This window comes from Argiope bruennichi, chromosome X1, assembly GCF_947563725.1.
Source record: "Argiope bruennichi chromosome X1, qqArgBrue1.1, whole genome shotgun sequence".
Lineage (NCBI taxonomy): Eukaryota > Metazoa > Arthropoda > Arachnida > Araneae > Araneidae > Argiope > Argiope bruennichi.
The window spans coordinates 94,222,675-94,241,186 of record NC_079162.1 but is presented as its reverse complement, the minus strand read 5'-3'; the positions used below and the strand labels follow the sequence as shown (position 1 = coordinate 94,241,186).

The window sequence follows — 18,512 nt, the reverse complement described above, 5'->3', positions numbered from 1 at the left end:
TCTTCATTAGTCCAAATATATCACATGATTATCACCTAAAATTAGACGCTTTAACATGCTTTGTTATTATACGCTTGCTATTTTTTTGGTTCATCGATTCTATAGAAATCAAATTTCCATTCACAAGGGATTAATTTCACTAATGCTTAATGGCAATCCCATTGAAATGCTTGTATGATGTCAACCTCGTTTTTTTATGATTGTTTCTCTGACTGGATTTATTAAGCAGGTAGGCTATACATTTTCGCAGCATTTTGTTTTTTATATCAGTAATTACCTAAGGAAATTAATTTTTTATCTAACTACGTAATTTCTGAAAGAAATATTTTATGAATTTAAAACAAAGTTATGACTTGTTTATCAGACTATCCAAATAAAAGGTGAAACTGTAAAAAATATAATTTAAAATCAATCAAAACTGTGTATGAAAATGGAAGAATTTTTATAAAACCAATATCTGTTTAAACAAAGCAAATAATTATATATGTCGGTTTAAATAATATTAAAATACTGCTGAATTTTACTGTGCACGAGAAGAGAGTTTATTAGTATCCCATATCTAAAACTATGAAAAAAATTTGAAATTTATTTAAATGAGTAAACAGTTGTTAACTTGAAAATAGATAGTTCTGATAAATTTGAATAAGAGTGATATTAATTGTCGTTATATTAAAGTCGAAATCTTTATATCAAATGTATGCAAGATTCATGAATAGTTAACATCCAGATCTTTATGAAAATGCTGTGCAAAGAGTATTTAAAAAAAATCAAGATTCATTTCTACTTTATCAAACTGAATTCTTCCAGTACCAATATAAAGTTTTCTATATAAGACTTATTTTTTATTGACTCCCTATTGAAGGTATTTGTTGTTTTGGATTAAATGAAATAAAAATTACTCCATTATAAATAAGCAATGAATTGTGATAGTTGAAACTAATCAGAAAATAAGATATGTTGTAATTGTTTGAACTCTTTCTTTTATTGTCAAGAAAGTAAATCTCTTTGTTCAGACTTGAATGCAAAATAACACACGTATATTATATATATGTGTGTTAACATTAAAACCTTCTGTTATTAGCATTATCAAAACAGTAAGTTATCTAATATCGTTTTCATTTATTTCTTTCAAATGCAGATATTTTATTTCATATGATTTTGAACAAATAAAACAATTATGTTTCAAATCATAAATGTGGTGGTGAAATATTTATTTTCTGATTTTAATTTAAGTTACTGTTAATATTTTAGGGAATTTTTTCTGTTGTTGAAAACTTTTACTCGTACATTTGTATTGTTGTAACTGAACTCTATGGAAATTTATTACTTCCTTTTAAAAAAGTAATATGCAATTAAAAAAAATATATAAAACATGTATTTGTTAAATTTCATAGTGATAAAATATCTTTTGATATTTTTTGACAAACTTTGAAACTTATCTTTCTACACCTAAAATTATGAATGAAATTCTGATCCCATTTATTATATTCCGAGAGACAATAAATGATCATAGTCTGATTCCATAAAATAGTTATGTAAATTTAGATTATATGAATCCCATTTCTATCTGAATTTTTTTACTCCTAATTTGTTTATAATTCAGCCTTATTTAAAATTAATTAAAAAATTTACAAAATTATATATACTCAATCAAATTAAAAAATTTACAAAAAAGCATATTAATAAAATTATCGCATAACATTTAACTTTTACTAAATTTTTCCTACCCTAATATAAATCAAAATATATTTTGAATGGTTCACATATAAAAACAAGGCAACACTGAAGGGTTTAAAATTGATAAATTTTAGTAGCATTTCAGATTAAAATAAAGATCAGATATCTGGACTAAACATTTATTTTCAAAAAATTTCTTTAAAAATTGGATCACGGCAATCTAATGACATATCCATAGAAGTTAAAAAACGTACTGGCGAGTAGTGACACGCGCTGACACCCGAAAGAACAATATCGCCAAACACAAACAGAATTAGCGAAATATAACCCAAATCCAACACTCCTTCCTCATATTCAGGCAAATTTCAAAAACATCAGAAAATTAAATAAAAAAATTAATCTTAAAAAAAAACACATTTTTTTTTTCAACAAGCACATATATTAAAAGACAGTCAGTTTAGCTTTTAAATTAAATTCTTGACCAATCAAAGTTCATAAACAGAGTATTTGTGAGAGATTTAGTCAAAATATCAGCAGTTTATTCTAATTTCAAAATGTCTCGTTCAACCTTCTCTATAATTGAGTGAAAACGTACATCAAAGTGCTTAGATCTTCGGTGGTGTGGGGAATTCTGGGCAAGTTTTATGGCACTTCGGTTGTCGGCAAATAGAGTTGGAGTGCCATCATATTCGATTAACTCCTTAAAGAGTAACTTGAGCCAAACAAGCTCCTTAACTGTTTCACTGGCTGCACCATATTCTACTTCAGTTGATGAAATTGTAACAGAATTTTGCAATCGAGACCACGAAGTTATTGCTGCACCTGAGTTTATTGAAACTATACCAGATGTTTAGCATCTGGTCTTTTCAACACCAACATGATCAGCATCACTGAAAACAGAAAATTCAGTTTGCACATGTGACTTGTATAGAAGACCAACATTGCTTGTGCCACATAAATACCTATAAATTCTTTTTACATGTTTCCAGTCATCTTTTGTAGGTTTGCACAAAGCTCTTGGTGCCACGGTAACAGCAAAGGCAATATTTGATCTAATAGCCACTGCAAGATATAGTAATCTACAACCTCTCTGTAGGGAATACCAACCAAGGTTGGATCTCCCTGAGATGTAGCCACATCACATGGTGTAGAAAGAGCCTTCGAATTTTCTAACCTGAATCTTTGCAATATCTTTTCAGTATATAAATGTTGGGAAATAAAGATGTCACCATATTCCTTTTGGCTAATTTTCACTCTTAAAAATGAACCAAGAAGATCATCAGTGATTTTAAACTCTTCTTTCAGGTTACAAATTAGTATTTCTATTTCCAAAACACTTGATCCAGCTACAAAGCCATCATCTACATACAAGGCAACAATCAGTATGGATGAATTCTTTATCCTTGTAAACAAACACGGATCAGCATGTGACTGTTGAAATTTCAATTTTTAAATTGCTTGAACAAAACTTTATTCCAATATCGTGGAGTTTGCTTCAAACCATAAATGAAGTGAACTAGTTTGCATACACGACCAGAACCATCATCAAAACCCTCTGGCTGTTTCATGCAGATCTCCTTGTCAAGAAAACTATACAGAAAAGCTGTCTTAACATCTAATTGTTGCAAGTAGAGTTTTTGCGAGGAAGCAACACTGCGTATAGTGCGCAAGATGTCAAATCTGGATACTGGTGCAAAGAAATCATCATAGTCATGGCCCGCTTTTTGAGAAAAACCACTTGCTACAAGCCGAGCTTTTGCTTTATAAGAGGAACCATCAGTATGTGTCTTTATTCTATGCACTCATTTATTATCAAGTATACGTTGATTTTTTGGAAGTTCTGTAAGCTTCCAAGTTCCATTTTCTTCATGAGAGTGCAGTTCTTCTATCATGGCTCTTTCCCACAACTTGGATCCAGGTGACCTCATTGCTCCACTGTAACAAGCAGAAGTCTCAATACTAGTAAGAGTACTTACATAATTTTCTGACAGAAACTGTGGCATGTTATGCTTTCGTTCAGGATAGCGTCTTACAGCAACAGGTTCCTGTAAGCATTCCTCTTCATCACTCACTTGAGTACTTCCATTTTCTTTTTCAGGACTCATATCATTGGAATCACTAACCTCAACAGTTAATGGCTTATAAGGTAATTCACCAAAAATATAACATTACAACTTCTTTCCACTTTATTTTTAGAAGGTATAAATGTTCTATATCTATCATAAACTTCATAACCAACGAACAATCCTTCCACAGACTTTTTATCTCATTTACGGCGTCTTTGTTTTGGTTCATGCATATAGCATTTTGTACTAAATATTCTTAAGCGTTTTATGATAAAATTTCCATATTTTCTATGCCATAATTCATAAGGAGTTTTTTTTTCTACTGGAATGGGACCTATGTGATTTAACACATAAACAGCTGTATTAAAAGCTTCAGCCCATAACTTGAATTCCATGATCATAGCACAATTGCTGATTTGCACCAATCAACTTTATATCTTTTTTCATAAATGTTGCTCCATCAGTCGTTATGGATAATCTTTCAGGGATAATCGCATGTTTCGCTAATTTAGATTTAAGCAATTAATTAACCCATTAATTAGCTAAATAATTTCGCCCGTTAGGGATACATAAAACATATACTATTTTGCTATGTTGGCAATCCCTGAACATATAGTGGAGACAATTTTAAAAATTTGTAGTAAATACCGAAAAAACGGTATTTAAACTTGTGAATACCGGTATTACAAAATTGTACAAATGGCTCAAATACCGGTATACTGGTATTGCAATCCCGAATGATGATACAGTATATAAACTAAATAATACATCACAGAAAACAGCTTTGCTAAAATCCATGTATCACCAAAGTTGAAAATAAAAAAATGCCTACAATTTTTAAAGAACTGGAAATGAAAAATACGTAATAAAGCTGATACAGAAATTGGTTTTTCATAAAATGATCTATATAATTTTTTTAAACATTAATCAATGAAATGCACTATGATGTAACATGATATTTAATTCAAAAAAATGTCCGAAAAATTATAATTAGCTGTAGCCGTAAAAACAGATCATACATGAAAATTTTTATAGTGCAAAAAGCAATCCTGTAATCTATCGGCAAATAAATTCATTTATCGCTTCAAACACAATGTGTCCACAAAATTTGCTATTTATCTGAAACTTAAAATTGTACTGAAAATAGCATAAATATTTAATAAATTTTATAGCTGAAATATACAGTACTACATTATAATATTTTTAAAAGTTTTGAATAAATAAATATGACTTCATGTTTTGGTTATATATAGCAATTGATGATTTGTTTTTATATAACAACTTTATAACACATACGTTCCATGTATATTAGTTTTTAATGATGATATACAACTTTGAATTTATGACCAGTTACTTATATAATTGAAAAATATCAAACTCTACCCTGGTGGTAGATAATTAAATTAATTTTAAATAAAACTTATCAGCAAAATTTTGTAGAATTGAACAAATTGCAAGCATTTTTACGGATTAATCTTACTTTTAAAATATTTTACTGTAATTGAAAATATACTGATAATAAAATTCTGAATTTCCTTTGAAAGCAAGACTGTTTAATAAATTACATTAGATAAAATCCAAACATTGCAAACCTGAAAACGGGAAATTTAACAACCGGTTTGGTCTGGAGAATACCGATTTCACCGCTGAGCAGTGAATAATCAGTAGGTGATGTTTAACAATGGTTGGTGAATAAGACCAAAAATGGGCACTTCGGAGCAATTTTTTAAAAATTTGATTTAGAATTTTAATTAATTAAAAATTAAGCAAGTTTCTGGGGTTTTTTCTCTCGATAACTTTCAAAAATATTATAGTATAAAAATTATTTTTACAAATTGCTATACTTAGGAATTTTAATTAATAAAAAATTAAGCAAGTTTCTGAGTTTTTTTCTCTCGATAACTTTCGAAAATAATATAGTATAAAAATTATTTTTACAAATTGAGACAATTCTTTTTCAGTGACAGTAATTTTTTAAAGTATTTCATTCGTAGGAAAGAATTTTGGAAGAAATTAAATTGTCCATTCAGACATTTCCTGCAGTTTCCATATATCACAAGTTCTTTCGTCAACCAAAACCATCTGAAGAAGCCGTCATTTACTTTGACATTTATTAACTGGAACCATGAAGCAATAAGTGGACTTCATTTTTCTTACGAGAAGGAATATGACAGTTCTCTCATTGTAATGTGAAATACCGGAACTCTGACAAGGTAAGCTAAGAACATAAGTACGTGAAAGTAATGCTTGGGATGGAATTTTAAATTGTATATATTCCCTTCAATTTATTATAATATCATCGCAATTAAGTATAGCAATCGACTGCATTTTCAACAAACTAAAAGAAAAATTAAAAATTAAATCTCAAAAAATAAATTGAGTAAAATTAAACCTAGATTTAAAAATTAAAATCTAGGAATATTTATTGTATCAGTTTTCTAACTTCTTAGATACTCATCATAAAAGCACTGTTATGATAACCTAAAGTATATAAATTATTTTAAATATTTAAACTACTTTGAAAAGTTTCTTTTAATGGTATTGTCATTATATATCAAATAAATGGCGACGGAGAATTTGATTTGACACCCACGATCTCAGATTTTGATGAAACATTATATGTATATTCCTTTTATAGATTTAATTAAGCATACGGATTATTTTGTTCTATCAGTTAATTGCTAAGGTCTTTTACCTTGAAAATTTTCAGAATTTCTCCATTTTAATTGATTGTGCCTATCAATCACAATTTTGTTTTTTATGGAAAATAAAATATTTTTCCATATTTACCAACCAATTTTCATAACTTTTTTTATGAATATGCATGCATATGTAAGAAATGATAAAAAATTAATTAGACCAGTAATTACATATACGGTCAGAAAAAAATCTTGGAAATTTTACTTAATAAAGCATGGAGTTGTATTTAAATTACATTTCTTCCTAAGGATTGCCAAACTAACGAATACAACACAAATGCCAAATTTTAGTTTTTTAAAAGTGATAATTGCCACATATGACAATCTTATTGTATTCTTTAATTGGTTGGCGGCAATTTTTCTAATGTTTGGCATGGTGTAGCTGAAGTTAGCAAATCATCACAATTCAAATTATTTCCCATAATTTTTGATAAGATTTTTACTTCAAATTACTTCCCATAATTTTTGACAAGATTTTTTTATTTTTTAAATATTTGAATAAAAACTTTTTCATTTGATGTTTGGAACTTACAATTTCTTCTAAATAAAAGATCATATCATTGGAAAAATTTATAAAAATCTTTTAAAATAGAGATGACATTCTTTTACTTGTAGTTGCTTACAATTCACAAAGATAGAAAATATTGCTTTTCTCATTTTCTAGTATGAATACATTTATTTGGCAATTTTTTTAAATTTAAACTACTTATGTATCTGGTAAGTTTATAGCTGAGCATCATATATTCAAAATGAAATACATATTTTTAAAAAAATATTTTTTTTCCCATATTCAAAATGGAATGCATATTTTGAATTATATAGGTGCTTTTTACATTTTTTTAAAATTTATAATTAGCCTTTATGGCATTTTTTCTCCGAAGGACTGTGTTCTAGCTTTCCTGATATTAGCATCTTTGGCATATTATGAATCTTCAAATAGTTAAATTTGAAAATGCTTTTTGCTGTTGTTAAGCTTTCATGAATATCATTTTTCATGTTTTCAAATGGCGAGTGAATATCTTTTACATATCCTGTGGCAAGAATCTCAAAATTGGAAAGACTTTCTAATGGAATGCTAAAAATAGTTGAATATTTTTTATCATTAACAAAAAATACCCACAGTTTCACAGGTAGGGTCAATTCTCTGCTACACTTTGTATTATATTTATGTGCTTTAGATTTTTGTGTAGAAGATTTGCCTTTAAAAGATTCTCAATATTCAGCAAAAAATCCTTCTATATTTCTGTTACTCATTCAGCAGCAGTTGCCATCTTTATATACTCACTCTTGATTGTAAATCTTTTTACAAACAGTACACATTAGATGAAAAGAAGTTATGTATTTCATGGGGATACCATTTCATCATATTTAAACGAGTTGCTGATAACAAGCAGGTTATTGCTAGCCATGTTTTTCGGGAATGCAAAAAAAATCTTTTTACATATTACCACTTAATAAACCAAAGTATTACAATTTACTATTAGACTATGCGTCAAGATAGATAAAACTTTTCTCAAATCTGGTTTTTCCTTCGCTGTGGAATGGCCCTCAAAAATTGAAGCTATATATCTATTTAAACTACCTTTACATGCAAAACTTACTGTTACTATTAATTTATTTAACTACCTACCATTACAAAAGTTACTGTGTAAATTGTTCCAAAGATTTGTTGAATGTTTTGTGAAATATTAAACTGTTCATTAAGATGAACCACACATTTTAAAAAAATACCACACTTACTGTATGAAGGATTTTAAATGAAGAATATCCTTGCAAATCTCCTGGTAAATGTTATATGAATAACTCTCTGCACACTTCAAAGAATACTTCAGATATGATTTGAGATAGAGCAGTAGTATTGCTTACTGTTCGTATTTTTAGAAGAATACGCAAGGCAATTAAGCTTCTAGTAATTATTTTTGTGGATATTGATCTTGTTACTCAAAACATCAAAGAAATATCAGAATTTATTAATACATTCAGTAATAAACTTCAAATCACAGTTACCTTATGTGACTACTTTCATGAAATTAATATGAAGCAATTGAAAAAAGGTACCATATTTTTTGAGCTGCTTTTGCACAAGAATTCTCAGTTGACTCCATATGGATTAATCAAACATTGTTGCTGTACTGTGCAATGGACATCATTTAGTTAAAAATGTTATTGATGAGAATGTGCAATGATGAAAAGAGCAGGTAACCTTATATATTTAGCCACATTATCGAGCATGTGGAGAATAAGATTCCAGTTACTGACTAAACCTTTGGAATATTTGCCATTCTAAAGACAACAATAAGAATTAGAATTAAGAGATGGAACAGTTTTGTTCAAGAGGGGATATCAAGTAATATAAACAAAACTCAGATTGTAATTGCATCTTTAACTAATTTAATGGAAAACTGTTAACTGTGTATCTCTACTGGTATTCTATTAATATGTTCATCTAATGTAGCTCTTTCCTTATTGTCTGCTGATTAGTCATTTTAATTACTAACTAATTCATCGCTTTCATGACATTATATTTGTATAATCCTAAAATAGCAATTACAGTGCACATTTCATAATTTTCGAAAATGAATTTCATGATTCCTGATCTCGATTAATGTTCTGTTATTTCTACAGTATTTTTAATATCTCTTGCATTTTTCATATATGCTTATTCATTTTATTATTCAGTTGTTTATTATTTTAGTGATTATATTTAGCACAATTTATTATGTTATATAAAGTTTGTGTGTGTGTGTGTGTGTGTGTGCGTGCGTGCGTGCGCTTGTATCAAGTTTGCTATAGAAACATTTTTTTAAAGAAAATGAACTTTAAATAACTTTGAGTTATTCAATTAGTGTGCAATCCATAAATATGGCAACATAAAAAAAATGAATTTATATTAAACATGAAATATGTAAACAGATGGTATGTGGAAAAAAGACTTGGGTAATAAAATATAAATTTATCAACTAATTTCATGTGTATTCACATACACTACTGGTCAAAAGTATAGCATGTGCAGCTTTTCAGTATAGGAATCCAGTTTGGTTTCCCGAAATAAAATCAGTTAAAGAAAAAATTTCAAGTTCTTTTGATCAGAAAAGATAATAAAAGAGTTCAAGTTAACGGAAAAGCATTTAATATTTGGTTGCCCCCCGGCTTCGATCACAGCAGCCACTCTGTTAGGCATGGAATCCACAATATTTAGCAACACTTCTTACGGCATTTCATAGTGCCAAACTTTAATAATTGTTTCCTGAAGTTCTCGTTTTGTTCTGGGATGATTCTCAGTTATTTTCTTTCCCATTATACTCCACAAATTCTTAATAGTTTTTAAATCTGGCGAGTTTCCTGGGCATGCGAGAACATAAATACCATGTTTTGCAAATGCAGCCTCAACCTAAAATAACGAATGTTTCGATATAGAGGTCAGAACTGAACAGAAATTAAATTTAAAATTAATTTTAAAGTTTTGTCTTATCTTCTACGATGTATGGCAGGGTGCTAGATCTTGCTGAAATATCCATTTCTTCCTTGAGAACATGTCACAAGCACTACGAAGCAATTGGTCCTTCAGCACACCAACATACTTGTCACCATTCATGGTCCCCTATACAAAATGAAGTCATCCAGTTGACTGATATGACATCCACCCCCACACCATTACGCTTTCTGGGTGTTTTGATGTACGGACCAGAAATTCCGACCTCATGCTCTCCTTTGCTCTACCCCAAACGTGGCCAGGCTTGTCAGACATTAAAGAAAAGCGACTTTCGCCGCTGAATATAACTTGTATCCATTCCGAAATACTCCAATTTTTGTGCACCTTGGCGCACTCCAATCGTTTATTCTGCATTGCTTTCGTCAGTACTGGTTTTTTTATAGGTACTTGTGCATTGTAGCCAGCTTCACAGAGCCTCCTGCGAACTATTCTGGGACTGGAAATGATAGACGTGGGCTCATTCAATTCTCATGCAAGTTAGAAGAACTTGCAAATATATATTTTTTTGGCATAACTGTGTCAGTGTAGTATCAGCACGTTTAGAAGATAACCTCGGACGACCACTTCTAGGCTCTTTATCAATGCTTCCTTAGGTTTTCAATCTCTTTATGAGGTGTGAAACAGTCGACTGATTGCAATCGCACCGATGAGCAATCCTAACATTTGAAATGTTTCCTTGATGCATTAAAATAACAGCCTGGTATTTGTCAGAAGTTAATTAATACATTTTAAAAATCAATGCACAGCGAATGCACTTTGACAGCGCAACAAACGAAATGAAATCCTTTGCAGTCGAAGCGATTTTATAATAAACTACCACGATGACACAATTTTTGCAGGTGATTGCTTTGCATTGGATAATGCAATAGCATGAAACTTCACCACCACATTTATAGAAGAAAAGAAAATATCTCTTTTTAAATATTTATATATATTACTTTTGGGGGTTTATTCTCGAAAAAACATGAAATTTCTCAAACTTGCAATACTTTTGACCAGTAGTGTGTGTTTATATATATATATATATATATATATATATATATATATATATATATATATATATATATATATATATATATATATATATATATATATATATATATATATATGGAGAAAAGAAGTAGTTTCCCAAACAATAATGTAAGCTTTTATTTTTCCAAACGATGAATTAGCTGAAAAATTTTATTACTGTTACATGAAAAAAGCTGTAGGACTGTTTTACATTCATTTGTTTCTTTTCATGTTATATAGGTCTTCATTGTGAAAGTTCCTAATCTGAGTAAATATAATCTAGACAAGAAATGGACTTTTTGTGTAGCTTTAGCTGAATAAACTACAATTTCATGTGCTTTTAGGTAAGTGCATAAAAATAACAGTTATATGTTCATGGAATAAAAATCAATTTATGGATTTCTCTCAGTTTGTTATAATTTTATCAAAATTAAGTATTGTATTCCTCTCGATTTTCAGTAAAATTACGCCCTTAATCGCAAAACTAGTTGCTAAACAGCCGATTGTTCAATCAATGATCATTGAACAATCATCAATGGCCGATCATTAGTATGCACAAATGTTAGTGTAACAATAAGCATCAAACCAACAGGTGGCGTTGATGTAGCCAGCTTTTCTTGCGGTTTCGGATCTTCATTGATCCAAATACGTCACATGATTATCACTTAAAGCTGGCGCTTTAACATGTTTTGTTATTATACGCTTCCTACTTTTTTTTTTTTTTTTGGTTCATCGATTCTATTTACAAGAAATCAAATTTCCATTTACAATGAATTAATTTCACTAATGTCTAGTGGCAATCCCGTAGAAATGCTTGTATGATATCAACCTCACTTTTTTTGGGATTGTTTCTCTAATTTGATTTATTAAGCAGGTAGGCAGTAAATTTTCACACCATTTTGTTTTTTATATTAATATGAATAGTTTCCTAATGAAATTAAATTTTTTATCTTAGTATTAAATTTCTGTATCAGTGGAATGGGTATGCACTTTGTTTACCTGAATATCCAAATAAGAAATTGGAACTGTAAAAAATATAATTTAAAATCAATCAAAACTGTGCATGAAAATGGGAGAATTTTTATAAAAACCAATATCTATTTAAACAAAGCAAATAATTATGTATGTCAATTTAAATATTATTAAAATACTGCTGAATTTTACTGTGCAAGAAAAGCAAATTTAACAGTATATCATATCTAAAACGTTTGTAAAATTTTGGAAATTTAATTAAATGAGTAAACAGTTAATTAATTAGAAAATATATAATTCTTATAAATTTGAGTAAGAGTGATGTTAATTATGGTTATTTTAGAGTCGATGTCTTTATGTCAAATATATGCATATGTCATGAATAGTAAACATCCAGATCTTTACGAAAAGGCTGTGCAAAGAGTACTAAAAAAATCAAGATTCATTTTCACTTCATAAAACTTTATTCTCCCAATACCAATATAAAATTTTCTATATAAGGCCTATTTTTTACTTGACTCCCAGTTAAATGTATTTATTGTTTTAGATTGAATGAAATAAAAGTGTTCTTTATAAATAAACAATCAATTGTGATAATTTAAACTAACCAGAAAATGAGATATGTTGTGATTGTTTGAACTCTTTCTACTATTATCAAGAAAGTAAATTTCTTTGTTCAGTCTTTAGTATTTGAATGCAAAATAACACACTTATATTTTATATATATGTTAACATTTAAACCTTCTGTTTCATAGCATTATCGAAACAATAAGTTTCATATTTGTTCATTTTCAAGATCTTCTATATTTTTCATTAATCATTATTTTATGAATTCATAGTGAATTTTACATCTACCAAATTATTAATTAAACCGACACATTCTTAATAAGCCGAAAAATTTTACCAACAAATTCTTAGAATATTTAGAAAGTATTTTATTTTAGAATATTTTGTGCACATAACAATGCATTAGAAATTTTCATTTAAAATATTAAGAAAGAGAAATCTTGTTTGTAAAGTAAACCAACTTTTATGAATGTAAATTGTTTTGACATAAACTACCACAAAATTGTTTTCTTCTGTCAATTTTTACATATTTCATTTTCAGTTATAATGAAAACATTTTATTGCATATGATTTTGCACAAATAAAATAATGTACTTTCAAATCCTGTTATTTCATGAATGTGTTTATGAAATATTTATTTTCCTAATTTTTATTTAAATTATTGTTAATTAATATTATAGGGAAGTTTTAAAATTTTCTGTTGTTAAAAACTTTTGCCCGTGCATTTATATTGTTGTAGCTGAACTCTATGGAAATTTATTTCTTTCTTTTTTAAAAAGTAATATTCAATTAAAAGATATAAAACAGGCATATGTTAAATTTCACAATGAGATACTATCATTTCAAAATATATTATCAAAATCCGAAACATATCTTTGTACACTTAAAATTATGAATCAAATTCTGATCTCAATTATTATATTCTGAGAAAAAGCAAATGATCATAGTCTGATTCCACAGAATAGCTATGCAAAAATTTGGTTACCATTTCTATCTTTTTAATCCAAATTCAAATATGTTTGTAACTCAGCTTTTTTACAAAAAATACTTGCCAGAGCATATTGATTTTAAAACTTTCAACAATTAAGCATATTAATAAAGGTACTACTTAGATTTCACTTTTTACTATTCAGTGGTGAAGAGTTTGAATTTCAGATTACTTGCATGAATTACTTTTTTTTATATCTTCTTCACTTGTGAATGATTGTATATTTTCTTGAGTTGTATTTTTTTTTTTTTTGGTTCATTAAATTTAAATTTGTTTCTTTCAATCTGTTTCCTTCTCATATTGTAGAAGCTTATAGTTATGTGATCTCTATACGAGCATAGCTGCTTTATCATCTGTCAGGCTTTTTTCTTTTCTTTTCCATATTTATTATATGTATTATTTAACTTTAGTTATTTCATACTTTATTATTGGCTCTAAACTGTATATTATTTCTTCAATATAATATAAACAGTGTTAAAAATTATTTGTAAATGCCATTACTTCAAATAAGGACGATTTCTACATCTCATTTAAATTCAAGAATATTTTTTTCTAAATCCTGATAGCAATTTCTTTAATAATTTGGACAAAAATTTAATTAAAAATTTAAAAACAACACGTAGTATTTAAATATTTACAAATAAGTTTTATGTTTCATCTTGAGATAAGAAATCATCACCCCATCTCCCTCCTTTTTTTGCAAAAGTAACCTAATTTTAATTATTTTTTAGACCTAAAATATCCTCTTATTTGCTGATCCAATTCCATTTCTCTACTTCATTAATTCAAGAGAAGCTTTGTAAAAATGCTTATATTTACACTTTCACACACTCCGCATGACGGGATAGCAAAATGCCCAGTGAGCACATTCTTTTTAAAAGATCCCTGTGTTTCCCTTACTTGTGATTGACATTCGTCAGAAATCCCTATCAAAATCTTAATAATGCATTAGCACTGTAAAAAAATATTTTCCCTATCAATATCTCATGTTATATAAGACGAGGCATAATTTATTTCTCTCTTCTTCCCCACTGCTGCTCTTGTAACGCGCTGTGGCGGACGTCCTTCTCCGCGCCTTCTTGTAAATAAATCATACCGGCCTCCCGTTAGTGAATAAAACGAACTTAAAAATACAAATTCTCGTCATTGCTTGTCGCACCTGCATTCTGTTTCACATAAATTAATGTTTATATATATATATACTTTAAATTTCTAATATTGCCTATATCATCTGTTAATTTTAAAAGTTTATTTTATGAAACTTTAAAGCAGAAAAATATGTAATTCTGATAAAAAAATATTTTCTTTACTATATAACTTTATATTGCTTAAAGTGAGCAATAAAGAAACAATTACTAAAAAAACAATGAATGAAATGAATAAAAATAAACTAAAATTCCCATTTTAACGTGTTTTGAAGCCCCGACCTCTTTTTAATGCATCGGTGAAAAATTGTGTAAAAGACTCAATTGGATAATTCCCATTATATATTTCTTCAATTGATGACATTTTTCAAGCATAAATTAATAATTTACTTCAAAATTCTAATATTTTCTTGATATATGATTAACTCTGAATATTTCAAAAATATATTTAGCAAAAATGCAACATTCCTTTAAATTATGTGAAATTTCTTATATTCTTGCTATTTACTAATAACTTATAAAAGTACTTTATATAGTGGAAATTTTGTACTTTATTATAAATGCTATTGCTATCTAATGTTCAATAGACAGTATTTTTCAAACACAAATTAATAATTTACTTGAAATGTCTAATATTTTCTTAATCTATAATTAACTTTGAATAATCCAAAATCGTGTTTCATTAAAATTTCATTCACAAAAATGCAACATTTCTTTAAATTATATGAAATATGTTATATTCTGGCTATTTACTATTAACTTACAAAGTTACTTCCTTGTTGTGGAAATTTTGTACTTCATTATAAATGTATAACAAGAATTGAGTTTCTGTTGCTTTTAATTTGAGGACTAAACAAATATTTAAAGCAACTATCATTTTTCTCACTTTATTATTTTTATTTTTTGGAGATAGGAAAAACAGCTATGCAAAACAATTTATTTATAACGACCTTCATTAAATAATATTTTACAAATGTAAAACATAACAATAATTTACTTGAAATTTTTAATGAATTTTCTGAAATGACCTACACACACAAGCAGTACCCTGAAACTAAGAATATCAAAATTAAATAATACTGTCACAAAGTCATTTATGAACAAAGTTTATTTAAACTTTAATTAAAATATCTGTAATACGTTAAGAGCATGAATTTTCTAAAAATCACACATATTTATATACATGTTATATGTAAAATTGAATTGTTTGCTACATATAAATAATTATAAATGTACATTTCTTTAGGTTCACATTGCCATGCTGCTACATATGCCGATTCCTATCAAAAGTGCAGCTGCCGCACTCTAAAAAACAATATCCTCACAACTGATCAAGGTCCTACATTACCGATTTCATTTCCTGCAAATCTTCCAAATTGATCATGTGATTAGCAAAACAACGATTTGAATGACGTATCAACTGTAAATGAAAGAAATCTTCTCGCAGAGCTCACAAACCGAGACGTATATGAAACTCAATTTTTGATGACGTATCAACTGTAAATGAAAGAAATCTTCTCGCAGAGCTCACAAACCGAGACGTATATGAAACTCAATTTTTGATGTTAAGACGCTTATGTCCGATATAACAACCAGCTCATCTCTTTCAGATAATTGCTGCAAAAGTACAAATCAGCTTTCTAAATCATATGTACTTAATGCTGCAGGCGAAACAATTGAACTTGAAGATCTTGTCCTCGGTCTGAACCCATTAACCTTGTTGCTTCAGCAGATTGAAAAAAAATGGTCGGATGAGCAAGAAAGAAAGCTCATCCGTCTAACATTTTTGGTACTTTTTATCCTGGAGGTTTTATCTTTTTTAAAGGAGAATAGTGCATCGGACAATTCGTCTCTGGATTTGGTCATCTAAATTTGAACTAGCTGAAACTGAAGATTTTGAGACAAATTGTTCAGGAAATATTAATTCCCAGGAAATTTTTCAGCAATTAATATCTTTTTATAACAGATATTTTATCGAGAAAGAGAAATGCATACCTAGTAATCTCTTTATAGACCATCATAATATTGACTTATATTTCATTCTAAAACTAACGATTTTAGAAACTAAAAACTCTCTTACGTTATTTCCGAGACAAGAAAACTATGTAAATGAATTCTCTGCTCATCAACTATTGTGAATCTTATTGGTTCAGAAAATGATCTACTGCTAATGTTGCCGAAAGAAATGATGCTACATATGCCGATTCCTATCAAAATTGCAATAGCCACATTCTAAAAAAACAATATCCCCACAACTCATCGAAGTCCTATATTCACCGATTTCATTGCCGGTGAATGCGGCCGTTAGTGAAATAAACAGAATTTCTTTTATAGTATGACGAAGAATAGTTGTATAGATTTTGTATTTTTTAGATATATTTTGGAGTGCTATGAACCCCTATCAAATGTGAAGTAATTTTCAGATTTGACAAAATATTTTAATTTCATTTTTCATTGATTCATAGTGAAAATTGGTTAATTTTTTAAATAATATAATTTATATAATCAATGCTTCGCGTTTTCATTAAATATATCAATGTTTCATTATCCATATCTAACACATTACCTATCTTTGAAAAACTTAGGTTGAAATGAAGTATTTTGATTAAAACGAAAACTTATTATTCACATATATGATATACAGTTCTGTAAAACCATTAACGCTCATATAGCCTTTGTATTGGTTCAAGTTAAAAATCTGAAAAACAGTGTTATGAAAGAGAATTAACAAGCTTAAAATAATTATATGAGCCAAGTAAATTGAGCTCTGTATCTGTTGACATTTTACCTAAATGTGAACATAGTTAGCATTTTCTGGTTGTATTATTTTTGCCATCTATGTTGGCATAAAATCTTGCAATTAATGCAATATTTGAAACCAAATTTTATAACAGATATTTTATCGAGAAAGAGAAATGCATACCTAGTAATATTGCATCAAATATTGCATTAATTGCAAAATTTGCAATTAATGCAATATTTGATTAAAGTACGAATTGGTCATAAAACTCTTTAGCTGATGCAAGAAAATACACTTGTTTTTCTTGCCAAATAAGAAGGAAGTAAGTGGGAAAAAAGTGATTACCTTTTTTTTATTTGCTTCTAAATCAAAATCATCTGATTGATATCCTAAAATAATATATAATCATACACTCATGTCAATTAAACTTTAAGCCATACTATCATGAAACATGTTGTGAAAATATTTAAAAAAAACTGTAATGAAAATAATAAATATATATATCCAAGGAAATGAATAATTTGGTTTATATATTCTTAACATTGACATGAGTTCTAAAAATCCTTGTTTAGCAAAGTATTGTTAATACATCAACAGCTTGAATTTCACTTGTACAATTCATGACATCGAGTTGCTAGTGTTTTCATACTATTACCAAATGCCAATATGTTTTGCTAGATTATGGAACTCAGAATTTTTAACTAAGCAGCAAAGTGTTGGAAAGCATTTTGGATATCCATTTAAAGAATTGGCATCACATCTACACAGCATAGTCCTTAAAAAAGATTGTTCAACTAATTTCTTTCTTTTATTCAACTGATTTGTCCCTTTCTGCCTCAGTTGTAGCAAAACCAGTATATTTCTCATGTTGTCATCACCTTATTATAGTGTCACCATTATATGCATACACCTTTTCTGAGTTTGACTTGAATCAATAAAAGATTCAAGGGTTACATTGTGTTAATACTAAAACAGAATACCACAGTCTTTGGCACCTTTCAGGTATCTCAAGATCCTCTTAACCATGTTTCAATGCTTTTGTTGAGGTTTATCCAAAGCCGGAGTAAGTTTTCTTAATGCTTACGGTATGCCAGGTGTTGTGAAAGTATTAAAGAATATGACCCCAGCAGCTTCATAATTAGCATTTGCAGATT

The 18,512-nt window shown here is 28.5% G+C and overlaps 1 long non-coding RNA gene across 1 annotated transcript; it reads left to right on the top strand.

Annotated features, from left to right (window-relative positions):
- The first annotated feature begins 54 nt into the window (after window positions 1-54).
- LOC129958094 (uncharacterized) lies at window positions 55-17,011 on the top strand. The gene is made up of 4 exons (XR_008783139.1): window positions 55-229; window positions 5,738-5,956; window positions 11,187-11,290; window positions 15,865-17,011. It is a non-coding gene; the product is annotated as an uncharacterized LOC129958094 (long non-coding RNA).
- The last annotated feature ends 1,501 nt before the right edge of the window (window positions 17,012-18,512 follow it).